Consider the following 12,326-nt stretch of genomic DNA (forward strand, 5'->3'; position numbering starts at 1 on the left):
GCAACAGTACATGGTACACGTGAGCTGCATTCCAAGCAGCAGAGCCACTACCACAGATATTCCAGTTGTACTTGGTGTACCGGATGTGCTTCAGCAAGAGTTCCATGTGTTCGTATGTTTCCTTCATGTGTGCAGCATAGCCAACAGGGTATGCAAATGACAAAAACAGAAGATTTGTATAAAGCTGTATGTGATAGGTTTACCATTTGCGGACCAGCAATGTACCTGTATGTCGCTGTCCGCGCTGCCAATCTCTACTTGCGATCCGGAGCTTTCTGATCATGTGACCGCTGTGACAGCCAATCATCGTGGTCACATGATTAGAAGCCTCTTAAAGAGCCAGGAGGCGCCTGCGTTAAGGGGTTAAAGCTGAGGAGCGCTGGGCTTCCCAGGAACTTTTTCCATAAGCAGTATACAGTATTTGCCCACTATGGCATGCTTACCTTGTGCATTTTTTTTCTTCCAGCAGAGAAGAGGCCGTGGTTCCCCACTGACGCTCAGATTCATAAAGTGCAAGTCACCGTATAGAGCACAAGTCTTGAAGCTGGCGGAGTGCTGAGCACATCAGTTATGGTGAGTTTCTAGATTTATCATTGGACTTGATGATACTTGATGATACTGTGGCTTGATGAAACTGGCATCCCATAATATGTGACATCTGTGTAGTGATTGCATGGGGCTTCTGTGTGCCATCTCTAATGTTTTAGTCCACATTCTATAAAGTGAAGAGAAATGTAATATATTGCAGCTTGCCAGTCCATAGATGTGGTGGCTCCACTAGTTTTCTTTATGTAGCCGGACATCACAAATGGGGTTGTGATAGAAATTTATATTTCTAATTATTTTATCCAGTTGACACCAATGATGGGGTTTGTTTTATCCTTCTGGCACCAGCAATCTGAGACGTATTTTGAACCTTTGACACTGATATAGGCCCTATTTTACTCCAGTGACACCAGTGATGGAGCTTTTTTTTCCTAATGACACCAATAATATAGTTATTTTAGTGCTGGTTCACACTGATGTGGTGCGGGATTTGCAGGGAATTATTTTAATTTCCCGCACCACATCAGAGTCACACTCCGTTTATGCGAACCACTGCAGGTGTCTGTGTTAAAGTGTTACTAAACCCACAACAGTAAAATCAGTCTGTATATGCAGTAAAGTATGCTGGTTATACTCACTGTGGAACTTAAGGGGTTAATCCTCCACATTGTTTAAAAAGTCTCTTTGATCCTGTCTTCTCTCATCCTCCCCTTCTCCCACTACCCCCAAAACATCTTCTGATAGTACAAAGCCCTAGGAGACGCTCTGCACATGCTCCACAGAGCATTGCTAGAGAGTTTTTGTTTTTGGGAGGGTGCATGTGATCGGCACAAGGCCAATCAGCACTGTGCAGACAGAGGGTCAAAGGTCATTGTTGTAGCCCCTGGCTATCAGTCATGTAGCCTCATAAGACAGTGAGAGGAGAATGTAAACTCCTACTACAAGATTACCAGTGCTCAGCTGGATGCTGATAGAAGTCACAAGACCGCTCTAAATGCTGTTGAGTAAACGTATTTAGCAGTTTATTTTTACTAAAATTATTGCATTTCCATGTTCAGTGTACTGTGGGAGACCAGGTATAGTGAATGCAGGGTCCGGGGTTTAGCAACATATTAAGTGAACGACACCCCAAAAAGGTTTGCAGGTTCGGGTGAGTCAGATCACATAGTTGTGAACACCCATGAGTCCTGATTTCAGTGCAAAAAAAAAAGGTATGCACCTTTCCTGCGGGAAAGACTGCAAAGAATGGCATGTGATTTGAACAGGAATACAGTGCGATTCCTGTCCGAATCACATGCGGTTTCCCACACTGCAATAGTGTGAACCGGTCCTTAAACTATGGAGCAGATTGAGGAGTATCAGAGAGAAGAGGTACATCCTCTGCACTTGTTTGTGGGTCAAATTGGCATCTATATCCCTTTCCCTGTTCCCTTTTAGATATTAAATGGAGATGTAAATATTTTAGGGTTTATCATAATAGGGATCCTACATCTTTAAAATTCTGTGGGATAGATAGGATGGATGCCCCATGGAGAGGGGGTGATATGGTTAAAAGTATTTCTCAAAATTAAACAAAATGGATCTACCAGATGGGGACTTTGATCCCTAAAGGGTTAAACGCAGAGATTGACATTAATTGTTATTTATCTAACTGGTAGCTTTATCTGAGTGAAATTTAATTGTTTTGGGTGGGTATATATATAGAGGGAACAATATTTATTTATACTGATTTTGATTTAATTTTACATTTTTATTTTTTTATTTTATTTTTAATTTTATTTTCTTATTTTATTTTATTTTTTCTTTATTTTAGTTTTATGTTTAATTTTATTTTTATATTCTCTTAAATTTTTTTTTTTTTTTTTATGTTTTTATCTTTTGTGGTATTTGTTTCCTCAATATGTATATTTACACATCCATACTATAATGTATATTATATATTTACATTTTATTTCTTTTTTAATTTTGATTTTCCTCTTTACATATGTAATCATTTTTTGTGATATGTTTTTAAGTTCATTTGCATGTCTCGGGTCTCCTTATGAGTTTGGGCATGGTTAGTTCAAGTTTATAATAAAGTTTTGTGGGGTTGAACTAACGAGTAGATAGAGATCTGAGCTATTCAATTTGATATCTCTTTGAAGCAGTGTTTCTCAACTCCAGTCCTCATGGACTCCCAACAGGTCATGTTTTCAGGATTTCCCTCAGATGAAACAGCTGTGGTAATTACTAAGGCAGTGAAACTGATCAAATCACCTGTGCAAAATAATGGAAATCCTGAAAACATGACCTGTTGGGGGTCCATGAGAACTGGAGTTGAGAAACACTGCTTTGAAGGAATCTCACAGGGTATGAGCAAGGGATGACAGCTAGTAGTTTACATATTTGTCTTTATTGACCTGTGGAAGAGAAGGGGAGGGACCTTTTATTGCTATTTAAGCGGCCTGAGACTGGAGGTGTGTGTCTTGAGAACGCCCTGTGGGTGGGGCAAAACGTGTCGACGCACTTCCGGTCTGCTGCCCTGACGTCCTGCGTCACTTCCGGTGAGTGGAACGCACGCCAAGCGGTGTGTTCCAAGCGACCATCTTTGGAGCTGTATCCTGTCATCCCTTGCTACAAGCAGGCTGTGAGGTCTCTGGTATGAGATGTGGAAGTAGTGGAACTCATTTGGGGCAATGGAGGCAATAAAATAGATGTTTTTATTCATCTTCACAAATGTGAGTGGTCTGGCAATTTTTACCAATATTGCATTTTTTACTAGCAGTATTACACTTTTATATATTTTTTCCCTTGCACTGCTGTGGAGTTTGGTGAGAGGAGAAGGTAGGAGCGAGTGGGAGAAAATACCTTATATCCTATATGGTGGGAAGGAGCCCTGAAAGCTTATAAAGGGGGTCTAGGAGTCCATAACATCATAATAGGCGCAATACTCACCATCATCTGGTGAGTGCGGTTGATGTTGGTTTTTCACTGGTGATTGGTGGAAGCATCATTTTGCTTGGATATTTGTTTTTTCACAATTGATTGGGGAGAAAGGACTTTTTCTTTTATTTGGACACTGTAATATGAATGATATTTTTTTAAAAAGGAATTTTTTTTTGAAAGGTCACTTTTAGAGATGAGCGAATTATTCAAAAATTCGATTCGGCTGATTCGCCAAATTCGCGGAATAAATTTGATTCGAGTCGAATATATTCGCTGCGAATTTAACTTATAAAAAGGGTGTTTCTAGGCTTCAGAGAGCCTTTATATTAGTGCAGAACACTGTACCTTTAATTTAAATGCCCTTGGAGTCTGCTGGGGAAGAGAAATAATACTGTCAGTCAGTATGACATGCAGATGAGTGCCGTCGATCTTAGAATCACCGCACACTTCACTCATTTGGGCAGTCACGGGGCCAAAACCAGAGTGTGGAGCCACAGTGTGGCGGTGGAGGTAGCAGCAATGGGAGGCCATACAGCACCCTATGACAAAATGGAACCCACCAGCAGTGTGAGGAGACCTGAAAGTGGCACATGGCAGAGTGTGGCGATGGAGACAGCAGCAATGGGAGGCCGTACAGGGACCCATGACACACTCTGGACCTGGCAGCAGCATGAGGAGGCGGTACAGGGGCCCATGACAGATTACGGGCCTGGCAGCAGCATGAGGAGTCGGTACTGGGGCCCATGGCAGATTACGGGCCTGGCAGCAGCATGAGGAGGCGGTACAGGGGCCCATGGCAGAGTGGCGGAGCGTAAGCAGCTAAAATTGAAGGCCATACAGAGGCCTATGTTAAAAAGTCCCCCCAGCAGCAGCGTGGGGAGACGACTATCAAGAGTCCAATGGCAGAGTGGCGGAGCAGAAGCAGCTTCAATTGAAGGCCATACACAGGCCTAGGTTTAAAAGTCCCTCACAGTTAATTCCAATAACGAACTCTACTCCTCCGTGCAATCTACTTACGAGACCCTGGGCAGGTCTGGGTCCAATTTGTGGTAGAGACTGGTTTTGTTCAGCCATGCTTGAGCGAGTAATAACAGGTCTGTGCTGCCCTTTGGTGTCTGGCTTAATGCGCACAACACTGAACGTCCCAGCGTTTGTCAACGATTTGACGTTAAGTGATGCAAACCCGCTGAACCACGTTCATGAGGAGCCGGTACAGGGGGCCATGAATCAGTATGGACCTGGCAGCAGCGTGAGCAGACGACAGAGGCACATGGCGCAGGGTGGCGGTGGAGGCAGCAGTATTCGGAAGCCATACACAGGCCTAGGTTAAAAAGCGGAAGCCGTCAGCAGCGTGAGCAGACGACAGAGACACATGGCGCAGGGTGGCGGTGGATGCAGCAGTATTCGGAAGCCAAACACAGGCCTCGGTTAAAAAGCGGAAGCCGTCAGCAGCGTGAGCAGACGACAGAGGCACATGGCGCAGGGTGGCGGTGGAGGCAGCAGCAATGGAAGGCCATACAGCACCCTATCACAAAATGGAACCCACCAACAGTGTAAGGAGACCTGAAAGTGGCACATGGCAGAGTCTGGCGATGAAGTCAGCAGCAATGGGAGGCCGTACAGGGACCCATGACACACTCTGGACCTGGCAGCAGCAAGAGGAGGCGGTACAGGGGCCCATGGCAGAGTGGCGAAGCGTAAGCAGCTTAAATTGAAGGCCATACAGAGGCCTATGTTAAAAATAACATGTTTGGGGCATGATTCATGGCGGATTTAGTCAGTTGTGTCAGGAACTGGTGGTTTGAAATCCAGACTAATCCACGCCTGATTCATTTTCACAAACGTGAGTCTCTCAACACTTTGGGTGGACAGTCGTGTCCTCCGCGGAGTTACAATACCTCCTGCCGCACTAAACACGCGCTCCGATGCCACGCTACTGGCCGGGCATGACAGCCTTTCAAGGGCAAATTCAGCTAGTTGGGGCCAAAGGTCAAGTTTCGTTGCCCAGTAGTCAAGGGGATTGTCTACCTCGGTTGGCAGGGTGCTGTCCAAGTAGGCCCAAGCCTGTTGTTTGAGGTCCTGCTCCAGGTCCACCTGATGCTGCTGCTGCTGCGGCTGGTTAGTAGTTTCCTCACTGCGCTGGTGAAGAAAGCTACTCATCATCGACTGCAGACTGAGGCAGCCGCTGCTGGTGGAGCTGCCACTGCTCCTACCACCCCACCCCTCCCCTGCTGCCATGGCAGCGGAACGCGAGCGCACAGGGCCCACAGTGTCTGAGGATGGACGTTGGCGCAGAAAGGCAGAGACCAACTGACTACATAGGTGGTTTTTATAGTACTTTATTTTGGCCTCCCTCTCAGCAGGTGTGAAAAAGGCCACCATTTTTGTACGGTAGCGAGGGTGCAACAAGGTGGACAGCCAAAAGTAATCCCTCTGTCTGATGGTTATTATTCGGCTGTCGCTACGCAAGCAACCGAGCATGCTATGGGCCATTTGTGCTAAGGAATGCGAGGGACTCCCTGCCTCCATCTCCACAGCATACTGCCACGGTGCGTCTGGGTCCTCTGTCTCCTCCTCCTCCTCTACCAGATGCTCCTGCTCCTCCACTCCTGTCCGCTGAGTGGAAAAACCACCCATTTCACTCAATAATTCCTGAGCACCAATGTCCTCCTCTACCTCCTCCTCTTCTTCCTGTCCTGCCCCCACAGGGGTCATGTGGCGTTGAGATCTGTGCGCCACGTCTACCGCACCCTGACCAGCCATTGTTAACAGCATTTGTTCCAGGACGTGCAACAGAGGAATGACGTCGTTCATCCCATAGTCCTGCCGACTCACGAATAGCGTGGCCTCCTCAAAGGGCCTGAGCAAGCGGCAGGTGTCACGCATGAGCTGCCAATGGCTGACATCTAAGTTACACAGGGGAGTACCTTTATCCGCTTGTAACATCAGGAAATCGGTGATGGCCTTTCGCTGTTCGTAAAGGCGGTTTAACATATGTAGGGTTGAATTCCACCTTGTTGCAACGTCGCAGATCAGGCGATGCTGTGCAATTCCGTTCTGCCGCTGCAGTTCAAGGAGGGTGTGCTTTGCGGTGTAGGAATGGCTGAAATGCATGCAAAGTTTACGTGACATTTTAAGGATGTCTTGCAGTGGGATGGTGGATTTTAGGAACCGCTTGACAACCAGATTGAACACGTGAGCCATGCATGGCGCATGGCACAACCTTCCTTGACGCAGAGCAGACACCATGTTCTTTCCGTTGTCGGTCAACATGGTTCCGATTTTCAGTTTGCGCGGAGACAGCCATCTGTCGATTTCTCTGTTCATTACACTCAGAAGTTCCTCCCCTGTGTGACTACGTTCGCCAAGGCATACCAGGTGCAGCACAGCGTGACACCGTTGCGCCCTGCACATGTGATATGCCGGTCGGGTAATGGGACTTGGCACGGGGGTGGCGGCTGAGCACACGGCGGAAGAAGAGGTGGTAGAGGCGGACATCTTTGCTGGACCAAGGACGTGCAAACGTGGAGGCAAAAGCGGCGTGACCCTTCCAAGTTGCTGGTGCGGCTGTGACGGCACCACGTTCACCCAGTGGGCCGTAAATGACATGTACTGTCCCTGACCGTAGTTACAGCTCCACACGTCGGCGCTGCCGTGCACTTTGGCAGAGACCGACATGCTCAAAGACTGGCCCACCATCTCTTCTACATGTGAATGCAGTGCTGGCACTGCCTTTTTGGCGAAGAAATGCCGGCTTGGCACTCTCCACCGCGGCTCGGCACAAGCCATCATTTCTCGGAAAGGTGCTGAGTCCACCACTTGGAAAGGGAGGGACTGCAGCACCAGCGACTTGGACAGGAGGACGTTCAGCTTCTGCACCGTCGGGTGCGTGCTCGCAAACTGTTGTCTCTTGAAAACGGATTCCAAGAAAGACTGCTGACGGAATCCGTGAAGAGGAGTAGCAGGAGAAGGAGCATTTGAACGAGCGGAAGATGCCAACGAGCGACAACTCCCCTCAGCAGAGGTGTTGGAGCCTTGACTGGCTGATAGAGGGCGATTGACGTCGGGTGACGGAGCAAGTAACGGAGCGGGTGATGGAGCGGGGGCTGGGGCAGGCAGAACCGCCGTATCTTTATCACGGTTTTCCCAGGCCACCGAATGGCGACGCTGCATATGCTGACGCAACGCTGTAGTCCCAACATGGGCCCCCTGGCCACGCTTGACTTTCTGGCCACATAGTCGACATACGGCTACGTTTACTTCCTCGGGCGGCTTGACGAAAAATTGCCACACCGCCGAGTAGGAAACTTTGCCCCCGCTACTCCTCACTGGCTGACTGCTACTTCCTCCGTGCACACCGGCACCACTACTGGCCGTGGTGGTAGGCTGCAGTGGAGCTGGTGCTCTACTCCGTGGCTGTTTGCCTCCACTGACACTGCTGCGACCCTGCTGCCTCCTGGGCAACCCACCGACTGTTTTGCTCGCTGGCAAGCTGGCACCCTCTTCTCCTGATGATGCGGAAGCAATAGCCTGATGACGACGAGGCTGCCAAGTGCGATCAGCCTCATCATCATCAATTAGGGTCTCCGCGTCACTACTAGCCCCCTCGGCTGCGTGTGGGTCAGGAGACAGACCTGTCTCTAGACCGGCTACCGAGCCACTCTCCTCGCCAGTACTTCTTCGCCTGGCTGCTGAAGAGGCGGATGTCTCCCCCCGTTCCTGATCGCCCTCTGTTAGCTCTTCCTCACTGTACAGTGGGGCTGAGCCCACAGCATGCGATACTTCGCTTGGTGAGGGAACACCAAAGGACAGGGGCAGGTAGAGGACACGTGATTTCAGTGGGCTTGCTCCCGGGCCATGCCAACTAACGGTTGTGTCTGACGTACCCACCGACCGTTGGCTGTAGGTGTCAGAGGTGACCTGGGAAGAGGAAGACGACCGAGTCAACCAATCGATGACGGCAGGGTTGTCGGTGGAGACACGACCGCTGGATGACACCGGGAGCACTGGCCTCTGGCTGCGACTAGTGCTGCCTCGACCCCTTCCTCTGCTGCCACGTCTGCTCGCTCCTGAAACATTGCCTCCTCTGCCACTCCTCTGCGTGTTGTCTAACATACTCTTTAATTCAATAAGCACCCCAAAAATAAAACCGGATTTAACTCTTTGAACGTACAATAGTGGTTGTGAAGCAGAAAGTCAGTTTATTTTGCACAATCGGTCAATTGCAGCTTGCCGTTGGCTGGAAACTGTACGTTTATGTCACTGGAATGCACTAATCACCCAAAAAATATTACCGCCACCCGGCGTGTAAATGGATCTAACTCTTTGAACGTACAATAGTGGTTGTGAAGCAGAAAGTCAGTTTATTGTACACAATCGGTCAATTGCAGCTTGCCGTTGGCTGGAAACTGTACGTTTGTGTCACTGGAATGCACTAATCACCGAAAAAATATTACCGCCAGCCGGCGTGTAAATGGATTTAACTCTTTGAACGTACAATAGTGGTTGTGAAGCAGAAAGTCAGTTTATTTTGCACAATCGGCAAACTGCAGCACCAACTGTGCACGACAGCCACCAAAACAAAAAAGGGTGTATGTCACTTTAAATTTTCGATTCTTTGATAGCTGTGGCCCTGAGTAACGATTCTGTGTCCCTGAGTAACGATTCTGTGTCCCTGAGTAACGATTCTGTGTCCCCGAGTAACGATTCTGTGGCCCTAAAGTCTCTGTGGCCCTAACTCTGTCCCTTAATACAGACAGGTCTGTCTCTCTTGAATGACCGGAGGCTAATGGAGAATTCTAAGATGGCCGCGATTTATAGCTCCACCATTACACAGTGCTGGCTGGCTGGCTGCTGATTGGCTAATGCGATCACATGTCATGAATGAATGCATTATGGGTCAGCGCGCCTTGTCTGCGCGCCTTCCCAGAGATCCCCGCTCCGTCGCCACACATGTCGCCGCCATTTTTGGGAAAATTCGATTCGTGCATCCGAAGTTAGCTAATTTTCGGATTCGTCGCGAATCGAATTTTTCCCAATCTTCGAAACGAATTCCACTTCGTCATGTTCGATTCGCTCATCTCTAGTCACTTTAATTAATTTGAAAATCTCATATGTTTATTGATTTTTACTCTATATTTAAGGCATTGTTTGAGGTGTTGATTTGCGCTTGATTTTGTTTGTTTTTTTTTTGTTTTTTTATTAACCACTTGAGCCCCAGAGGATTTACCCCCCTTAATGACCAGGCCTTTTTTTGCTGTTTGGCGCTGCACTAATTCAAATGATAATTGCGCGGTCATGCAATGCTGTACCCAAACAAAATTTACGTCCTTTTTTTCCCACAAACAGAGCTTTCTTTTGGTGGTATTTGATCACCTGTGCGCTTTTTATTTTTTGCGCTATAAACAAAAAAACCACAAAAATTTTGAAAAAAAACAATATTTTCTACTTTCAGCTATAAAAAATATATCGTAAACTCAAAGTTAGTCATAAATTTAAGCCAAAATGTATTCTGCTACATGTTTTTGGTAAAAAAAATCCCGTGCATTAGCGGGCAAACTGGCGCTATCTAGGAGGGGCGCTAACACTATCGGAAGTCACCAGTGACACTAATACAGTGATCAGTAAAAATCTGTTCACTGTAATCAATGACACTGGTGACAGGGCAGTGAAGGGGTTAACTGGGGGGGGGAGGGGGACGATCAAGGGGTTAAATGGGATTTCTGGTGCACTAGCGGGCAAACTGGCGCTATCTGGGAGGGGCGCTAACTCTATCGGAAGTCGCCAGCGACACTGATACAGTGATCAGTAAAAATTGGTTCACTGATCAGTGACACTGGGTGACAGGGCAGTGAAGGGGTTAACTGGACGGGGGGGCGATCAAGGGGTTAAACGGGATTACTGGTGTACTGGCGGGCAATCTGGCGCTATCTGGGAGGGGCGCTAACTCTATCGGAAGTCGCCAGCGACACTGATCAGTAAAAATCGCTTCACTGATCAGTAACACTGGTGACAGGGCAGTGAAGGGTTAACTGGAGGGGGGGGGGCGATCAGGGGGTTAAATGTGTCCTAGAGTGTTCTAACTGTAGTGTAGTGCTTGTGTACTCACTTTTTGGATGTCTTCTTCTCTGTCTGGAACGGAATGTGTCCAGGCAGAGAAGAATGACATCATATCCTGCCCTGTGTAAATATCAACACAGGACAGGATAGGACAGGGACCGATCATATGATTTCAGCCAGAAATCACTGGCTGAAATCTAATGATTGATCCCTCCTGGATCAAATAGTATCACCCGCGGGTCGGCGGGAGCGCGCGCGCGCCCCCCTGCCGGCGAAAGTGTCGGGAACGCGGAACCCGTTTTAAACGTGGTTTTGCGCTCCACTGCCGCCCTGCACACGTATAAACACAGTGGCAGGGCGGCAAGCGGTTAAATGGAGATGTAGCTCTTCCTCTGATGTAGACAACACAGAGTCGGGTATTGGGAGAGCGTGTCCAAGTGGGCCTTTACCAGATCACAAGGATTTCAAATCTGATAATGTTCTTTTATTAAAAAATTGAGTTGGGGATAATGTGGAAAAGTAATGGCTTGCCTGGAGAGCACTCCAGGTGTATAATCAATAGGGGTCATTCCGAGGTGTCAGGGCAGGAAATCAAGGGCCACTGACACCAACACTAACAATGGAACTTAGTTTCCTCTGAGTGGCACCAAGATGGGGCTTATTTTGATCCACTGACAGCAACAACTTAGAGTTTATGCTATCCCACTGACACCAGTGCTAAGGCTTATTTTACACCCGTTGTCACTACATTGGTGTTTATTTTATTCCATTGACACCCAATGATATTGCTTTTTATCCCACTGGTATGAACAGTCTGGGGCTTATTTCTTCCCCCTGACAACAATTTGACCCTTATCCTATTCTACTGATAGCGATAACCAGGCTTGTTTTATGTCTCTGACACCAATGGTTCTGATTATTTTATTTCACTGACACCAATGACTTTACCCTTCTGACATGAATAATTCTGCTTATTTTATCCCAGTGACACCAAAGATTGGTGTTATTTATTGTGACTTATTTTATTTCCTTGACACTGATGGGGCTAATTTTATCCTGCTGACACCAATCATTAAATCCCAACTCCAGAATGAAAAAAAAAACTCATGCAATGGGGCCCTGATGCGTTACAAGGGTTACATGTTCATGGGGGAATGAACAGGTGGTATTACTTACCTCTCCCCTCGCAGTCCTTGAGGCTCTAGCTCTTTTCTCTTCTAATTTATTCCAGTGACACCAACAATGGGGCTTCTATCCCTCTGATGCCAGATATGGGTTTTTGTTATCCAAATAACTTCAACAATATAGAGTTTATTTTAGCTCACTGGCATCAACAATGGGACTTATCTTGCTCCCACTGCCACCCAAAATGGGCTTATTTTGTTCCATTATTACCAATGACAGGACTTATTTTATTCTGCTAACACCAAGGAGGGGACTCATTTTATTCTGCTAACACCAAGGATGGGACTCATTTTATTCCATTAACGCCAAGGATGGGACTCATTTTATTCCATTAACGCCAAGGATGGGACTCATTTTATTCCATTAGCGCCAATGATGGCAAATTTATTATATTCCATTAATACCAAGGATGGGGCTCATTTTATTCCATTAATACCAGGGATGGGGCTCATTTTATCCATTAATACCAAGGATGGGGCTCATTTTATTTCTCTAACACCAATGATGGGGCTTATTTCATTCCATTAATACCAAGGATGGGGCTCATTTTGTTCCATTAATACCAAGGATGGGGCTTCATTATTTCATTAATACCAAGGGTGGGGCTCATT

At 47.2% G+C, this 12,326-nt stretch overlaps 1 protein-coding gene across 4 annotated transcripts in view; it reads left to right on the plus strand.

Annotated features, from left to right (window-relative positions):
• The first annotated feature begins 315 nt into the window (after positions 1-315).
• LOC149453044 (uncharacterized) overlaps positions 316-12,326 on the plus strand; it is an 86,376-nt gene continuing 74,365 nt past the window's right edge. For 2 of the 4 annotated variants that reach the window (XM_089688735.1, XM_089688736.1), the window contains exon 1: positions 316-573. The gene's annotated coding sequence lies outside the window, so the exon portion shown is untranslated. The remainder of the gene's footprint in view (positions 574-12,326) is intronic. The other 2 variants (XM_089688733.1, XM_089688734.1) reach the window with 1 other exon arrangement.

This window comes from Staurois parvus, unplaced genomic scaffold (assembly GCF_062004578.1).
Source record: "Staurois parvus isolate SC_StPar_1 unplaced genomic scaffold, SC_StPar_1.0 ptg000453l, whole genome shotgun sequence".
Taxonomy (NCBI): domain Eukaryota; kingdom Metazoa; phylum Chordata; class Amphibia; order Anura; family Ranidae; genus Staurois; species Staurois parvus.